The following is a 19770-nucleotide window of genomic DNA, read 5'->3' on the forward strand; positions in this document are numbered from 1 at the left end:
GTGTGAGTGATAGGCCACTCGTATATATATTGGGCACAAAAAATGGCGAAAGTCCGCCCAGGCGGGAGGAAATTAGAGTTTCATAACACATATTTCAACTGGAGAGGTATTAGAGGCCTGCTATGGCCACAGGTACTAATGGAGGTAATCAAGGTAGGGAGAGAGGCAAGTGGTCCGGTCATCTTAGTTATACAGGCCGGGGGAAACAACCTAGGTCATCACAAGAGCGCATAACTAATGGCAATAATGAAACTAGACACTGAGCGCTTCAGAGAATTTTTCACAAAATTAGCTATAGTATGGTCAGAGATTGTGCCGATAGCGGTATGGCAAGGTGCGCGAGACATCACGGCCATCGAATGGACAAGGCGGGTAATAAATATTCGGATGGCAAAATTTAGAAGAGACAGAGGCGGTGTAGTGATACGACACCGACAACTGGAAGGAGATAAAGCAGACCTAATACGGCCCGACGGTGTTCACTTAATAGATATTGGACTGGACATATTCCTGTCAGGACTCCAGGACGGAGTGGAACAAGCGTTAAGAGTGATGGGTGGGGGTCAGAGTCCTGCATACGAGTACGCTGGATCCTCCGTGGCCTGGAAATAGAAAGGACATGTTGGAGAGTTACACTTGTTGGCCAACTTGCCAGAGTGGGGACCCAGGGCATGCTGCAACAAGCTGAATTATTTTAGAAATAAAATGCCTTTCTAATGGAATGAGTATAAAGAGTTAATAAAGCTGTGACCGATCCTCACCCATCCAGTTGTAAGAGTTACATTATTGTATTGTTCATGAAAGGGGGGCGGTAGGGGGGCTGAGCGTCTGGGTTTGGTTGGGGGTCCCCACAGTCTGCCTAGGCTAGATTCATTTAAAAATTCTTATTAGATACACAGGCGGTGCAGCTTGCTTCGCAGCTGGGCTACTACGCCCAAAGTATTGCCTAGGCTAGATGCAGTTAAAAATTCTACGCTGACTAGCAGACACTGAAGATTTGGAGCAGACCTCTGAGTAAACAGCTCTTCAGACTCAACCATCTGTGTTACCCCAAGCCATAGTGTATGTAGTTTCTTACAGTTAAAAGGGGGGGGGGTGCGACCTAACCCACCTGGAATTGACGATGCCAACGTCACGTAAGACACAGCAAGGGTACTCCCAAAATTGTGGCACAGACACCACTTAACCCTAGAACGCATACCTGTGGCCTTGCAGGCCCGCCCAGTTAATTGTTTTCTATTTTCTGCAAGATTACTTTAGTTAGAATTTTGAAACTCTAGGTATTCTTCATGTATATAGTTGTTTGTCATTTGAGTTTGAGTTATTCCATGTTATTTGCACACGGGCCTAAAGGGCCCCAGGTATGTGAAAGTGTAGATTTTTATGGTCATGCGTTCTAGGGTTAAGTGGCATCAATTGCCCCACTGTTGCTTAAAACGGTTGGTGAGGTGATTTTACCAAATCCCCAAGCTTTTAGTCTCCCAAGGATGACACAGGGGTAGAAATGTCCTTGCGAATCCATGATTTGTTCATCTTTATGAACGTGAGTCTGTCTACATTCTCAGTGGACAGCCGCGTGCGCTTATCTGTCAGCACACCACCAGCAGCGCTGAACACACGTTCAGAGAGAACGCTGGCTGCATGGCATGACAAGATCAAGATCTCCAAGGCGTGAGTGGCGAGCTCCGGCGATTATTCCAGATTGGAATACCAAAATGAGCAAGGGTCCAGTGACACAGTCATGGCTTCGATGTTCACTTGGAGATTCTCCTGTACCATCCTCTCTAGGCATTGACTATGTGTCAGACTTCTTGTCTCCTGTGGCCTTGCAAAGGATGGTCTAAAAAAGTGGTGAAACGATTCCACAAAATTGCTGTTACCAGCAGATACTGTGTTACTGTTACTGTTTGAGTGATGAAGACTCGACAGTCCCACCGTTGGCAAGTTAGAACTGTGAGATTCACTACGTGCACCACTGGTGTTTTGTGGAAAAGCACATGTAAGATTCTGCAACAGCGTCTGCAGATACTCCTGCATTCGTCAATACCTTTTTATGGCAGGAATTATTTCGGCAAATATACTTTTGTACCGGGTATCTAAGAGTGTGGCAACCCAGTAGTCGGGATTACTTCGAATTCTGACAATCCGGGGGTCATGTTGCAGGTAGTGCAACAAGAAGGCACTCATGTGTCTTGCGCATCCAGAAGTACCAAGTCCTTGTTGTGTTGGTAGCGAGGTAAGAATCATACTTCCTTCCTCTGCCCTCTCCCTCCAACCTCGCACAACAGAAATGTGATCAAGGTCTCCCTCATCTGATGAGTCTTCCATGCCCATCGCCAGTTCGTCCTCCACTTCTTCCTCGGCTCCTGCACCTTCCTCAACAGTTTGGCTGCTACCATGCGCCCTGGTTAATCCCTCTCCCCCACCCTCCCATGCCTGCCGCCTTGGTGCTGCCAACCGTCTGGACCTTGGAGATGTTATCCCTTCCGCATACGACTCCTCCTCTACTTCCTCCACCTCCTCTTGTCCCACCACCTGACTCTGAATTCTGTTTAATGTGTGCTCCAGCATGTAAGTCACCGGAATAGTCATGCTGATAATGGCATCGTCGTCAGCACTAAATATCTTCGTCGCCATTTCAAAACTGTGCAGAAGGGTGTGTGGCGCCCCTGAGGGTTCAGTCGCCACAGAGTTACTGCATCTCACCCAGAGGTGTGGTATCTCACCCTCAGGTAAGGAAGGCGTATGGCTCGGGACCCTGACTCCTGCATCCAACACATACCCGCAGTGGGGGTAGGGCGAGATTGCTCCTAAGGGAGAGCACAGTCCCAGGTCCCTAGCTGGTTTGAGGGTCCTATGTAGTGGGTGCTTAGGGGAGCAGCTTAGGGGAGCACATGACAAGGAGAGTATAAATAGGAAGCCATCTTAGAAAGAGCAAGCCAGACAGAGGAGGAAAAGTGACAGGAGCAGAGACTAGGCATGAGCTCTGCTCCGGAGGCGGGCCTAGCCTGGGAGGCCCAGGACTGAAGGAGAGAAGAGAGGAGTGGGAGCTGGAAGGCTCCAGGAACCGAAGGGACCCTACGGCTACGGGCCGTGCAGAAGGCCACCCGTACTCCCGCTGCTACCAGGAGGTAGAGGGGTCAGGCCAGATAAGGGGAACCGGTCCCTCAACTAGAGGAGAAACAGCAAGGCTCAACTAGAAACCGGAGGCTGCTGCATTTCATGTACTGCAGGCCAAAGTCCACACCAGTCTCACTAAGAAGGTAGCCACATAGGACCCAGGGGACGGAACACACGTCACCCGCCAAGGCCCGAGGATACCGGATAGAAGTGTCACTGGGTGTGAGGTGCAGGGAGAAGGCCAGAGAAAGGACACACAGAAGGGGGTCCTGCTAAGTACTCCAGAGCTATCTGGGGGTGGACTGAGCCCCTCACTGAGTATGCACAGCACGACGGGGGAGATTGCTCTGGTACCTGTAATCTGGACTACAACAACTGTGAGTAATATCTTGAGACGGCATCACATGGACTCTGTGTTCATTACTGACTCCCTGCACTACAACCACCATCATCCACCCACACTGCCCTGAAGCTACACTCTTCCTGTGGTGAGTAATAATACCGTTGCTGCAAAACCACCAGCTTCAGAGGACTGTTCCGCAGCGACGGCCCCTTTGGCCGCACTCCACAGGTGGCGTAGTCAGACATTATAAAATCCATATATACAAATTACCCTTGGATTGACCGCCCTGGGTAACGGACTTGGTCACTGCCACAGTGACTACAACCCCCAGCGTCTACCGGCCCGGCTCAGGGTACCCCATGGCCCAGGGGGCGCGTCAACTTCATAGGTCCCTGATCTGAGACCACTCCTGCAGCGTGATTTGCCCCACCTCTGGATCTCGTTGGCCCAGGCTATACGTCAGAACGTATTGCACCAGGGCTTGTCGGTGCTGCCACAGTCGCTGCAACATGTGCAGAGTTGAATTCCACCGTGTCGGCACATCGCATTTCAGCCGGTGAACTGGCAGGCCCAACGACTTCTGTAGAGATGTAAGTCGTTGAACTGCGGGATGCGAACGACGGAAGTGAGCACACAGCGACCGTGCCCTCTGCAGAAGGCCATCTAGTCCGGGATAGTGGGCTAAAAATTGCTGGACAACCAGGTTCAACACGTGAGCCATACAAGGCACGTGTGTGACATTGCCCCGGCGAAGTGCCGCACCCAGGTTTGCAGCATTGTCGCACATGGCCTTCCCTGGTTGCAGGTCCAGTGGAGACAACCTTTCATGAAACTGGGTCTCTAGAGCTGACCACAACTCCTCAGCTGTGTGACTCACATTTCCCAGACATTTCAAAGTAAACACTGATGCCGTTGAGCCCTGCTGCCAGCATAGTAAGGAGGTGTGCAGGATTCCTTCTGCGCAGTTAGAAAGCAGGTGGCATTACCAGACAGGCTTTGGGTGCAGGTGGAGGACCGAGAGGAGGTTGAGGAGGCAGAAGCAGTGGAGGAACTTCGAGATAAAGAGGATTGACGCACAACTCGTGGGGACGGTAAGACTTGGACAGCAGCCCCTTATCCTGCTGTCACCATAGTTACCCAGTGCCCAGTCAGCGACATGCAACGCCCCTGTCCATGCCTTCTCGCCCAAGTGTCTGTGGTGAAGTGCACCCTGTCACACACAGAGTTTCTCAAAGAAGCGGTGATGTTGTGTGCGACATGCTAGTGGAGCGCAGGCACACCTTTCTTTGAGAAGTAGTGCCGACTGGGCATCTGGTACTGGGGCACTGTGACGGACATAAGGTCTTGAAAATCCTCTGTGTCCTCCAGGTGGAAAGGCAGCATTTCTGTAGCCAACAGCTTGCAGATGGTGAAATTCAACCTCTTAGCTTTCTCATGGCTAGGAGGAAATGGTCTTTTACTTTTCCACATCTGAGGGACCGAGGGCTGGCTGTTGTGATTAGACGGTTTTGAGTAGGGTGTCCCCGGCAAACTGCCGGTCTGTGAGGAAGATGCAGGCGGACATGTTAGGTTGCCTTGATCCAAAGGTGGTGCTCTCGATGTCGGAGAGCGCTCAACACTAGCAGGTGTTTCCACTTCCCAATGAACTGACGACCTGCCAATCACACTGGCTGTTGCGGGTAAAGAGGTGGCAGGTCTGCGTCCAAAAACATGTGTGACTGCTGTCCCCCCAGTCACAGAGGATGAAGAGGCTGCGGATGCACAAGATGGGGCAGACGGTGGTTGGCCCAGCCGGCTAGGCCGCATTGTAGCACAGTGAGCTTCCCACTGCAACTTATGCTTCATATCCATGTGACGGTACATGCATGAAGTACTCAAACTATGGATTTTTTGGCCTCTACTTAGCTTTTGCTGACAAATATTACAGATAACACGAGTTGGGTCATCCTTATCGATCTGAATAAATGCCCAGGCTATGCAAGGCTTAGAGCCCATGTGACCTGAAGAGCCACTATGACTTGTGGTCAGAGGCAGAGTTGTGGTTGAGGATGCAGTTGTTCACGTGCTTCCAGTACTCCGTCTCTGTTCAGGAAGGCGCAACCTAACCTCGCCGTCAATAGCATCTGTGATGCCCCGCTGCGCTTGGTATCACAGATCCTAGAAGAGTGCATTGATGGAATCCTCCACAAGAGGCCCCCATAAACATTCACACATCTCCACCTTCCACCTCAGACCAGCAGAGGGAGCCCGTTAGGGATATAAATAGGGAAGGTGGAGCTAGGCAGTTCAGTTCCTCTGAAGAGTTCCTGCAGTAGAGAAGCCTAAGAGAGGTCAGTCTGCAGTGGAGCTCAGTCTAGTCTAGAGAACGCAGTTAATAGTTCAGCAGTGGAGCACGAGGCTCCTGCTTGCTAGATTCAGGGAGCCCAGATAGAGCTTAAGGTGTGCCGGTGCCGTAAGATCAGTGAAGCGCGGCAAGCTGCCGTTAGTGTGTATAGCCTAGTGAGGGCCCGAGTAGGCCGAAGGCGAGTGGCGAGTTAGTACATAAGGGGCAGAGGAGCTTAACCAGCTCACCCCGAAGCATTTACCGGACACAGAATCCGAGCTTACCGGTATCTCTATGACCCAGTAAGGCATAACCGGAATCCCTGGAGAACTACAAGTCCCAGGATCGCTAAGGTGCTGATATGTAACAGAGCCAGGAGACGCTTAGGCCCCGCATACTGGGAGCGTGAACTCCAAGAGAAGGCCCTACCACAAGGTCAGCCAGCGCAGGACAGAGACAAAGTTAGGCCTAGCTCCAGGCAGGTCAGAAACTTACTACGCAGAGGCAAGAAACAGGAGGCCCTACACCCGCTCATTGGGGAGGATCCTGATATGCACCCTTCACCCTACAGTGCTCCGGGATGTGCCTGAATTTCCACCAGTAAAAGGTACTGAAGTGACTACCGTGTCCATTCCCGTTCTTGCTCTGACCCAGCTGGGTCTCGCCTGTCCTGCATTCCCCCTGCATACGCTGCCCTGAGACCTAGGTCCACCTGTGGGGAGCTATACCATCGAGCTGCCTTATCACCGGCCTCAGTGGACTGCTGCAGCGCTGGTGCTTGTCACCAGATACCACAGGTGGCGTCATGAACTCTTATAAAATTAACAATTATCCACCCTTTTAAAGAGAGACCCCAGGGTACGGGCCAGGGAGCCGACCACCGCGACATCCCCAAGGCCAGGCAAATGCCCGGGTACCAAGTCATCCCCATCTCCAGGGCTAGTCACATCCTCCTCCACCTCCTCTGCTGACCTCATCGACTGGCTGACTGTGGGTTGACAGTAAGTGGGATCTCCAACCTCGTCCTCATCACCCAGTGTGTTATCACACCCGTCGTCCTCAGAGCCAACCTCTTCCTGCCCTGACCGAAAAGTCAAGTTGTCGCTCCAATCAGGTATTTGAGTCTCATCATCGTCTTCATCATTGTCTCCACCAATAGGAGTTACAGTTTGGGAACAAGGGTCTACATTATGCTCAGAACCTTCTTCATCTGGTCCTGGATCTGACTTATAAAGATTCTGGGCATCAGATCAGATCATTTCCTCATCTGGATTAACAGAAGCTCTGGAGCAGACCTCCGTTTCCCAGGCTATAGTATGAGTAAACAGCTGTGCAGACTCAACCATCTGTGCTACCCCATACTCAGACGGGCAGCTGGAGACTTGGGAGCTGTGAGGAAGCAAGTGCGATTGGGGTGACACCTCTGAGGACTGGAGTATTTGTGATGTTGAAATTGAGGTGATGGAGAGCCCACTTGAAGGAGCACTTGATATCCGTTGAAGCATCTGCTGTTTTTGTGCCTCTTTTAGAATTTGTAGCGATGGGCGTGTCCGTAAGAATGGGATCGTATCACATTGTCCACGAAAAGAAGTTGACATCTTAGTTTGGCTGGAAGATGGTCTTTCTTCTGCAGATGTTACTCCCCCCCCCCACCGTGGGGGGCCTCGACCCACCGGCGGAGAGGCACCAGTATTGGGATAGGGGGGCTGGCCGTCAGGGTCCACCGCGGCTCTGGCACAAACTTGGCGACACAGAGGTGGCACAGGCAGGAACGGACTGGCCGTGTAGGCTCCTCACTTTTTGGATTTTAGAAGGGCATGACATGCCTATATCTGTGTCTCCCCCTCCTTTTACTCCTCCACCTCTTTTCTTTTCGCATGACTATATGTACTTGTCACTTTTCCATGTGTTAGTTGTGTCTTCTGAGCAGTTTGTCAGCTTTTGGACACCTTTGAAGGTGTTTTCTATGTGTTTCTATGTGTTTTTGTTTGCCTGCCATTGGTTTTAACGGTGTTCGAAGGTGTTCGACGAACAGTTCGACGAACAGTTCGGCGAACACACGGGTGTTCGACGAACCGAACCGAACTCGAACACTACGGGGGTGGCTCAACACTAATAAAGAAATATATAATTTCAAAGAACCGCTTTTTTTCTGTATTAAAAATAAAGAAAAATATTCCTTTTTAAAATATACATTTGGAGTATTACTGTGTTCATAGAAGTCCGATCTATCAAAATATAAAATTACTTATCACAATCAGTAAAAGCTATAATGAGAAAAAATTCCAAACAAAGATTTTTTTTTGTTTGTTGCCGCAACCCTGAGAAAAAAATACAATAAGAAGCAACCAAAATGTTATATCTACCCCAAAATGCTATTAATAAAACCACCAGGTTGCCATGCAAGAAACAAACAAAACCTAAGATAAAAACAAAATGAGCAAATACCCTGCAGTAAAAAAACAAATAAATAGCAATAGTGCATGAAAAAAATCTAGGGTATGTAGTTAACATGATTTTTAAGATCTTTATCACGGTTGCGGAATAAAGAAATCTGAACATCGCCCACTAAGAGATGTCGCAGAGTGCATCTTCATACAGTCACCACTGTACTTACAAGAGCTTCAATCAGCAAGATATCTTGAGTAAACAGTATTTACTTCATACTGGTTAAACATGAGATACAATTCAGTGTCACACAGTCCATGTGCTGCTGACATAACACATTCAAGAAAAACAACAACAACAGGAAGTAAGAAACAACCAACAATTGAGAGCTTCCCTCCCCACATTACAGCAAGCATATAACTTTACACACTATCGCCATCTGCTGTCTGGTTAGTATAAAGTCCTCCTTTCACTTATAATAAGTCCTAATCTGTTGCATATGCCAACACCCTTTCTCAACAGTAAGGACTTATTCAATCAAACCCAACTTTTTTATTAGTCTCTGGTGTTTATCAGCATTCGACGCCTTCGTGAAGATGTCTGCTGTCATTTCTTCAGTAGGACAATACTCTAACTTCAAGACTCCTTGTTCCTGATGATCTCTCAAGAAATGATATTTCACATCAATATGCTTGGTTCTTGGACTGACTCTTTCCATTTGAGCAAGAACAAGACATCCTTGATTGTCTTCTTTCAGTTTTGTTGGTTCCAACTGTGGTTGTCCTAATTCTGTCAACAATTGTCTTAACCACAGTACTTCTTGACTCGCATGTGCTGCTGCAACATATTCCGCTTCTGTTGAAGACAGTGTCACAATTGACTGTTTCTTACTTGTCCAACTTATTGGTCCACCTGAGAGAAAAAAAATATGTCCACTGGTAGATCTTCTGTCAGTTGGATCTCCAGCCCAATCTGCATCGACATATCCTGTTAAAATGCAATTATCACTTGTGGGTAATTTCAGCTTAACATTGCTAGTTCCTTTCAAATAACGCATTACTCTCTTCACGGCATTCCAATCAGCTTTATTTGGTTTTGATACCTTTCTACTCAGGATTCCTACTGCTGCTGCGATGTCTGGTCTTGTAACGGTCGCTAGATACAGTAGTTTTCCTATTGCTGTTCTGTATTCTTCATTATTTGGTAGCATATTTTTTTCACTGTTCATCTCTTTGAGATAATTAGTTTCCATTGGAGACTTTACTGTTTTTGCATCCTTTAATCCAAATTTTTCTGTTATGTCTTGAATCATGTGATTTTGATTCAGTAGGAAACTTCCGTCTTCTTCTCTTTCTACCTGTATTCCTAGGTACTGTTTCACATTTCCCAAGTCTTTGATTTCGAAATGTTGCTTCAGGATTTTTAGAATGTTTTCTTTATCCCTTTCTTGTTTAAAACAAATCAAAATGTCATCTACATACAGTACAGACCAAAAGTTTGGACACACCTTCTCATTTAAAGATTTTTCTGTATTTTCATGACTTTGAAAATTGTACATTCACACTGAAGGCATCAAAACTATGAATTAACACATGTGGAATTATATACTTAACAAAAAAGTGTGAAACAACTGAAAATATGTCTTATATTCTAGGTTCTTCAAAGTAGCCACCTTTTGCTTTGATGACTGCTTTGCACACTCTTGGCATTCTCTTGATGAGCTTCAAGAGGTAGTCACCGGAAATGGTTTTCACTTCACAGGTGTGCCCTGTCAGTTTTAATAAGTGGGATTTCTTGCCTTATAAATGGGGCTGGGACCATCAGTTGTGTTGTGCAGAAGTCAGGTGGATACACAGCTGATAGTCCTACTGAATAGACTGTTAGAATTTGTAATATGGAAAGAAAAAAGCAGCTAAATAAAGGAAAACGAGTGGCCATCATTATTTTTAGAAATGAAGGTCAGTCAGTCCGAAAAATTGGGCAAATTTTATTCTATTCTTTGACCTGTAAATTCACCTCCATTATCACTTCTGATGACAATTGGCTTCCTTTGAAATTTGTTACTTGATCTTGTTACATAGTCTACAAGTTTATCAAAAACTTCACTTTTGTTCTTAATTAAGTATGTGACTGTGCATCTTGAGTAGTCGTCTATAAAAGTCAACATGTATCTATTGCCTCCTGATGTAGTCACTTTCATGGGTCCACATACATCAGTATGTACCAAATCAAGTAGTCTTTCGCTTTTCATCTCACTTTCTTTTGGAATAGATATCCTTGTGGCTTTGGATTTTATACAACATTCACATCTTACGGTAATTGAGCAATCTGAAATCTTTAAATCTTTGGTCAATTCTTTTCTCTGTAGTTCCCTTATACTGTCAGGGTGTCTATGTCCTAGACGTCTATGCCACATGTGAATACAGTTTTTGTGATCATGTGTACATACCTTCATCTGTTCCTTGGTGTGTCAAAATGATATAATTGTTCATCTGCCTTGACTTTGGTGATCACCTTGTTTCCTGCAATAATTGCACACTCATTGTCTTTGAATTTTACTGTAAGTCCTTTTGCTGTTAAACGTTTCACAGATAATAATCCGCCTTCCAATTTTGGAACATACAACACATCCTGTACAAGTATCTTTGAATCTTGTCCGAACTTGTTTGAACAATTTAGCATACCTTGTCCGATACCTTCTGCGGTTATTTTGCTTCCATCTGCAAGATAAATGGCTTCTTTCTTATCTAAATCAAGATCAGTAAAGAAATTCTTGTCACTTGTCATATGACTCGTTGCTCCTGAATCAATAAACCAACCAAGTGATGATTTCTTGTCTGTTACTTTAAATGTGCCATTCCAATTATTCTCACATGAATCGGAAATTGTGTTTTTTACTTTCTGTGTATGCTTTTTATGTTGTAATTTTTGTTGTTCTGCTTTCCATATGGTACAGTCTTTCTTTAAATGACCTTTTTTCTTACATCTGAAGCATTCTCTTGTCTCTTTAATATAGGGTTTTTTAAATTCTGTAGCTTTAAGAGCGTTTTCACTGTCCTTTTCAGTAGAAGAATCATTTCTTTGTTCTTTTCTTCTCTGATATTCATCTATTAGTCTTGTTTTCACAAAATCTAATGTAATGTCAGATTTTGGTCTCGTCTCAAGGGCATTTATCAAGGCTGTATACGAATCTGGTAAACTGCACAATAATATAGCTGCTACATGACTTTCTTTAATGTCTTCACCAATAGATCTTAGCTGTGATATCACTTCCATCATTGAGAATATGTGCTTCTGCATGTCGTCATTTGCACTCAATCTCATACTGTAAAGCTTTCTTAATAAAAATAACTTGTGATTCAAGCTAGGTCTTTCATACAGTTTTCTTAATGCTTCCCACATTCCTTTCGCTGTTTCTTCATTTCTTATATGTATTAATTGAGCATCATCCACTAATAAGCTAATGGTGGCTCTCGCTTGTCTATTCTTCTTATCCCATGTCTGATTATCTTGATCTGATCTTTCTGTAACAATTACTTCCCATAAATCATCCTTAGATAACAACATCTCTACTTTGAATTTCCATAACTGATAATTTTCACTATTCAGTTTAGCTACTTTGAATTTCAGTTCTGTGTTACTCATCATCTTTTTATATAGTCTTACTTGTTTAGAGAGTTGTACTGAAGATATTCTCCTGTTTTTTTCTTGCTGATAGTTCCTGTATGTCCTGCCTGTGTTGAATTGTCTGTAATTATATCCAGCTGCTGGGATCATGAATTCCTTTGTCACTCTGTATCTGGATTTATTTCCTTCTGTTTACAGAGCTTATCTGTGTGCTCCGTTATCTGGGGTTATAAACCAGGATCCTGCTGCCTGGGCTTGTAGTGTGGGCCTGTAGTGTCTGGGCCCATAACTTGTCACAGAGTGCATCTTCATACAGTCACCACTGTACGTACGAGAGCTTCAATCAGCAAGATATCTTGAGTAAACAGTATTTACTTCATACTGGTTAAACATGAGATACAATTCAGTGTCACACAGTCCGTGTGCTGCTGACATAACAAATTCAAGAAAACAAACAAACACAGGAAGTAAGAAACAACCAACAATTGAGAGCTTCCCTTCCCACATTACAGCAAGCATATAACTTTACACACTATCGCCATCTGCTGTCTGGTTAGTATAAAGTCCTCCTTTCACTTATAATAAGTCCTAATCTGTTGCATATGCCAACAAGAGATTCCACTCCTGTTGTCTGGAACCTAAGAGCTCAGCCTTACTCTTAGGCAGATCCAAATCTCTAACAAGATCATTCAGTTCCCTTTGTGTTATAAGGTGTGGTTCAGTTGAAGTTTCTGACAGAAAGTCTGGGTCATGAGAGGAAGATGCTTCATGACACCAAGCACCCTCTTATTCCTCACTCGACTGAAAATTTTTCTGGTGCTTTTGGAACCGGCAGTTCTTCTGTATTTGGTACTGGGGTATTGCAGATGAAATGCTTGAATACTGTAAAGTACACTTCTTCCTTAAAACACCTTTTCTAATGAGGGGCACCATGCAAAAATAGAAATTGGTAGTGTGATCTTTGAGACTGCAAAAGACATATATTGCCTCTTTCCAATCAACTACTGGGTAAGATGTGATGCACATCTATTGCAGCATATGTGTGGAGTGCAACTCTTGTCCTGATCTCCTATTCTACAGCCAAAATACAGGTTGTAGGCTTTCCTTATCATGGTAGTCAAGCTTCACTTTTGTGGCGCAAAAGTGACTTCTCCGTATATGAAGCAAAAACTATCCACTTTGTTAATGCAAGAACGAGACATATCTAAAAAAAAAAAATAGAAACATGTCAATATGCTAAGATACTAATCTAAGAAATCCTAAAACTGTATACCTTACACAGTGAGCATTTAACCCCTTTAAAGCCCGGGGCGTATTAGTATGCCCCAGGCCATCACCCCCGGTTCAGTGAGGGCTCCGGCGCTGAGCCCGCACTGAACCAGGCACATGTCAGCTGATTTATACAGCTGACATGTGCCAGCAACAGCCGCGGGTGGAATCGCGATCCACCCGCGGCTGTTAAACAGTTAAATGCCGCTGTCAATCTCTGACAGCGGCAATTAACAGAGCGGCGCCGGAAGCGCGTCACTTACTCCGCCCATCGGTGACTCCATCACGTGATTGCGGGTCACTGATGGGTGGGCATGACAACCCTGGGTCTGCAGCAGACCCCAGTGGTTGTCATGTAATGATTGCCATGAGCGCCACCTAGTGGTCGGCGCTCATAGCACAGGAGCATTTCTGCTACATAGAGGTGATCAGTTCATCACCTCTATGTAGTAGAGGTGATCGGACAGTTGCTGCTTCTAGTTCCTATGGAGACTATAGAAGCAAGCAAAAAGTGTAAAAAAAATGTTTTTAAAAATATTAAAAAAATATAAAAGTTTAAATCACCCCCCTTTTGCCCCATTCAAAATAAAATAATAAAAAAAAAACCACATACACATATTTGGTATCGCCGTGTTCAGAATCGCCCGATCTATCAATACAAAGAAAGAATTAATCCGAACAGTAAACGGAGTAACGAGAAAAAAATTCTAAACGCCAGAATTACGTTTTTTGGTCGCCGCAACATTGCAATAAAATGCAATAACGGGCGATCAAAACATCGGATCTACCTCAATATGGTATCAATAAAAACGTCAGCTCGACACACAAAAAATAAACCCTCATACGGCCCAAGATCCTGAAAAATGGAGACGCTACGTGTCTCGGAAAATTGCACCATTTTTTTTTTTTTAGCAAACTTTGGATTTTTTTTTCACCACTTAAATAAAAAAGAACCTATACATGTTTGGTATCTACGTACTCGTAATGACCTGGAGAATAAGAATTGCAGGTCAGTTTTAGCATTCAGTGAATGTGGTAAAAAAAAAAAAACATTTGTGGTTTTGCACTTTTTTTGCAATTTCACCGCACTTGTAATTTTTTCCCATTTTCCCGTACACGATATGGTAAAACCAGTAATGGCGTTCAAAAGCACAACTCGTCCCGCAAAAAATAAGCCCTCACACGGCCATATTGCCCAAAAAATAAAAACGCTATGGCTCTGGGAACAAGGGGAGCAAAAAATGAAAATGCAAAAACGGAAAATACCAGGGTCCTTAAGGGGTTAAAAAAGTAACTGATGTAACTGTAATTAGGATTACATTATCGCTGCTAAGTTGGCTTTTTTTTTATTGGTCACCCTAAGATGATACAATATTGAAGGCTCAATAGACTAAATACCGTAGATGTTGTAATAGACTAACTACTAACAATGCAATAATAATTGTGGTGCCCCTGAGGGTGCAGTCGCCACAGAGGTACTGCACCTCACCCAGAGGTGTGGCATCTTCTTCTCTCAGGTAATGATGGAGTACTGCCCGGGACCCTAACACCTGCACTCAACACTACACTACTCCAGGCCGGCTGGAAGGGCATTATGCACTTCTTTTGCTGCCCCATCCCTGGCTGTAGTGGGGGGAACCAAAAGTGAGGGGGAACCAAGTAGTGGGTGTGGGTGGAGGACGCAGACCAGGGGAGCACTTAAAGAAGATATATAAAAAGGGGAGCCATCTTAGAGTGTGAGTTCAGTCAGAGGAGGAGAAGTGAGAGGAGCAGGGGCTCTGCAGGAGCTTTGCTCAGGAGGCTGGCTCGGCCTATCATGCCCAAGGCTGAGAGAGGAGTGTGAGCAAGGGAGGAAGGCTCCAGGAGCTGAAGGGATCCCAGGGGGTACGGTGAGTGCAGGACGGCACCCGTATGCCCGAATCTGCCAGGCATCAGAGGGATCAGGCCGCAAGAAGGGAACCGGTCCCTGGACTAGCTGAGTTACTTCAAGAAAAACCGGAGGCTTCTGCACTTTCAAGGTGCAGTCACCACATTCGCACCTAAGCTGCTAAAAAGGGCACCAAGCCAGGTCCGGGAACTTCAAGTTGCCCAGAGGGATCTCAGGGTACCCGATCGGGACTTTGTGTGGTGGGGCGCAGGGCAGGAGGGAGAGACCCAGCGCAGGAAGTCGGCTAAGAAAGGAACATACAGAGAGGGGTCCCGTTAAGTGCTTCTGAGATACTTGAGGGAGTGCTGAACCCCTGCCTGGTAAACGCAGCGCGACGTGGGAGACTGTCAGCTGTATAGTGCTACCTGAGGAACCTAAATAACTGAGTAAACTCGACGACTGCACCCCACTGTTTCTGTCAGTTATTTCTACCACGCTATCGCTCCTGCACTACAACGCCCAGCATCACCATCTGCACCTACACTGCCCTGGAGCTGTGCTCTGCCTGTGGAGAGCCGCACCAACCCAGCTGCCCTAACAATCTGCTCCAGAGGTCTGCAGCAGTGCTGGTACCCATTACCGGGAACCACAGGTGGTGTCACAAGACAAAACTGTTATTCATCCCATCAAGTAACAAACCCCCTTTTTAAAGAGTGACCCCAGGGTACGGGCCCGGGAGCCGACTGCCATGACATCCCAAGAAGGTAAAGGCCCGGGTACCGAGTCCCCCATATCCCCCTGGGCGAGTCATAATGATGAAATAATAAAGACGCAATTTTTCTATAAGCCTACATGAAAGATGTCATAAGTAATTATAACCTCCTCTGGATCTTGAAAATTAGAGCACATATTCATTTTTAGCACCATAAAATTAATTAGTTCGACTGTTTTTGTTTCTTAACCAATTTGGCTGTAGAACAGTGTAATTTGTTTTAATTTTCTGATGGTAACGTTTTATTCTCGTACATTCCAATGAGGTCAGCATCTTGCCTGATGTTCATTGACTTTAATAGGAGAGTTTTCTTGGCATACCAGAGATCATTATTTAATAAGAAGGAGGAGGGGAGAGCTGTGACCATAATCTATTCTGAATAGTGCGACAAATTAAAACCATGGTCAACTTTTTATCTTATTTGGTAATTTTAAAATGGTAACTATTTAATCTATTTTATGTACAGTACATAACTATGAGTGCAGTCATTCTTGCTCAATTTTCATTATATTCAGTGAGAATGTTTTCTTGGCATGTTCTGCCATTATGCAGGGATGAGTAGAAGAAGAGAAAAGATGTGGCCATCACCTATTGTGAGTAGCCTGATCCTGTGACATTTAGATTCTAATATGGCGCTTAGTGTCCAGATGAAAAAAAAACACAAGTTATTTTTATATTGAAAATGTTAAAAAACCCAAACAGTTAAAAGTTCTTAAACAAACATGTAACATATAGCCTAAGAAGAGTCTGATGCTGATTGGTAGGTGTGTATGGTAAGGTTGTTGTGATGCTAGGAGGAGCAGTCAGGAGTATATATAAGGGAGGGGTATTTTGCCATTGTTGCAGAATGTGGAAACTCTATGTTGGGGGTTGTGGTTAGCTGGCAGCTGATACTGGCTTGGTCATTAGGAGAAAGAGTGCATTAGGAGCCAAGTAGTGTACTAGGAGCTAGGTGACTGGCAGTGGGTTGGGCCTGAGTAGAAATTTTGTGGGGGAAAAACTCATGTGAATCACTAGATATGAGTGGCTTAGAGAGGCTTTCCATAGAGGAGGGTGGTCTGCAATGTTTCCTTAATGGCTGAGTACACTGTCAACTTAGGTAAAGTTAGCTCTATGGGAGTTTGGACATCCTTTGCAAAACAGAAAGTCTGAGAGGCATATAATTTTCTATAAATGAAGCAAAAATGAATATCAAACCTGTACAACTACAAGTATATGTTGTGATTGTGGTGATGACTGCAAAATTATAATATTTCCATTGCTACAATATTGAATAAGAGCAACCAAACAAGGCCCATTGCACAATTTAGGCGCAGTCTCTAATCAACTCTTTACCATCTTCAGGTCTCATATTAAAATAATCCCAACACTGTGCACAATTATTAGGCAATTTGCATTTTTGATGATTAATTTTGCTATTGAACAACTACAGTGCTGTCGGTCAATCCAAAGGGTAAATAAACCTGAATACTTGAAAGTCTTTCTTAGGGAAACATCTATGTGTGCAGAATTATTGGGCAACTATTAGTGTGTAGAATTATTATGCAACTAAGTGAAAAATGTAAATCTTCTCATCTTAATTGTTTATTTTTATTTGTTGAATTGAGGATAATAATGAAACACCTAAAATTACCAAAAATACATTTCTGACATTTAAAAAAAAAAAAAAACAGTGACAAATATAGTCACCTTTCTTTTCAATAACCGTCATCCATTAAGTCTGTCAGTTTCTTAATCTGTTGACAATCAATGTTTTGGGCAGCACCAACAAAAGCCTTCTATATACTATTTAGAAAGGTGACTGTTTTTCTTCACCATAAATCTCCCGTTTAAGAAGAACGCACAAGTTCTCTATAGTGTTTAGTTCAGGAGTGTTAGGTGTCGGTCTGGTGCTGGATTCAAAATGGGTCCAGGACCTTCTGTGGTCTCCCATTTCTGTCCAGCCAGGGCTGATGCTGCTCAGCATCACCATCAGTCTCAACACCTAGCTGGTCCGCAAGCACTGTTTATCTCACAGGTAGTTGTGCCTAGCAATGTTAACCGGTTCCCGACCGCCCACTGTACATAAACGTCGGCGCTGCCTGGGCTCTGTGCAGCGCCTACGTTTAAAAACGGTGGGTGGTCCCGCAGCGCTCAGGGCCCCCAGGGTCCTGCTAGCGCTGCGGTACCGGTTCAGAGCGATAGCTCTGACATGTGGCATCATGGCGACCTGATTGGATCAGGTCCCCATGATGTTAACCTGTTCCTATCTTCTAGATGCCGCGATCCATAGCGATCGCGGCATTTAAAAGATAGTGACAGCCAGTGGTCGGCGATCGGGACCCCCCACATACCTGCCAGCGACGGGGATCCCGGTGCTGTGACCTCTGACATCATCGAGACCTGATTGGCTCAGGTCTCGATGATGTCAGCGTCACACCAGCCAATCAGAGAGATCACCAGGGAAGTTTGTTTTAGCAACAAACTTTCCCGGGCGATCTGCCTGATAAATACATTGTTTCTCCTCCGATTTCAGTGAGAGAGCAGAGGAGAAACACTGTGACAAGAGCTGTCAGCCTTGCCACAGTAAAAGTTAAAAAAATAAAATAAAAAAGAAAGTAAGAGTTAGGGTTAGTGAGTCTGTCAGATCAGTCAGTCAGTCCTGTCAGATCAGTCAGTCAGTCCAGTCAGTCAGTCCTGTGAGATCAGTCAGTCAGTCCTGTCAGATCTGTCAGTCAGTCAGTCCTGTCAGATCTGTCAGTCAGTCCTGTCAGATCTGTCACTCAGTCAGTCCTGTCAGATCTGTCAGTCAGTCAGTCCTGTCAGATCAGTCAGTCCTGTCAGTCAGTCAGTCCTGTCAGATCAGTCCAGTCAGTCCTGTCAGATCAGTCAGTCAGTTCTGTCAGATCAGTCAGTCCTGTTAGATCAGTCAGTCCTGTCAGGTCAGTCAGTCCTGTCAGATCAGTCCGATCAGTCCAGTCCGGTCAGTCCGGTCAGTCCAGTCCGGTCCCGTCCTTTCAGTCCGGTCCGTTCAGTCCGGTCCATTTAGTCCAGTCAAAAAATATAAAAATAAAATGGCCCGTCAGACTTATACCGCAGAAGAGGTGTATGCCCTGCTATGTTCTGACACTGATGACAGTGCAATCTCAGATGGAGATATGGATTTTGAGGGCTTTAGTAGCGGCGACACTGAGAGCTCAGAAATGAGCAGTGATTCTGTTCCATCCTCAAGCCCAAGGACCAGTACAGCAATAGGGGCAAATAGCGCTACTGGAGAAACGTCTCCAAATCAGGGAACACTGCCCAGTACAAGCGCTGTCCCTGCTACTAGTGAATTGGCGCACGCCAGTGTACAAGGGGCGTTGCCACATGATCTAGCATTTCCCAGATGGGAGGCTTCGGATTCGGCTGCTCCATTCAGCCTTGATTTCAACGCCATTCCTGGTATAAATGTGGAGGTGGAAGATTTTGGACCAATTCATTTTTTTAATCTGTTTTTTACAGACAGCTTGCTAGAGCATATTGTCGTACAAACAAATTTATATGCATCCCAATTCATAAGCCAGAATCCCCGATCTTACTATGCTAGGGCAAATTTATGGACACCAACTAATGTCCCGGAAATAAAATTTTTTTTAGGACTTACATTTGCCATGGGGCTTGTTAAAAAACCGAGCATTCGATCCTACTGGTCCAACCACCCTGTTCAAGCCACCCCTATGTTTTCAGTCGTTCTGCCTAGGACCCGTTATGAAATGCTCATGCGGTTTTGGCATTTTAATGACAATAGTCAATGCCTGCCCAGAAATGCCCCAGAACATGACAAGTTATATAAAATTAGACCCATCATTGAAAATTTGTCAGAAAAATTCTTAAACCTCTACACCCCAACACAAAATATTTCTATAGATGAGTCCCTTGTAAAATTCAAAGGAAGACTGCACCTCAAGCAATTTATCCCATCTAAAAGGGCAAGGTTTGGAATAAAGCTCTATAAAATGTGCGAAAGTTCAACCGGATACACATCCGCTTTTCGCATATATGAGGGGAAAGATAGCCAACTAAACCCACCAGGATGCCCT

The sequence above is a fragment of the Phyllobates terribilis genome, unplaced genomic scaffold (genome assembly GCF_046119375.1).
Source record: "Phyllobates terribilis strain yellow unplaced genomic scaffold, ASM4611937v1 Scaffold_1__5_contigs__length_1240528914, whole genome shotgun sequence".
In the NCBI taxonomy this organism is placed as follows: Eukaryota; Metazoa; Chordata; class Amphibia; order Anura; family Dendrobatidae; genus Phyllobates; species Phyllobates terribilis.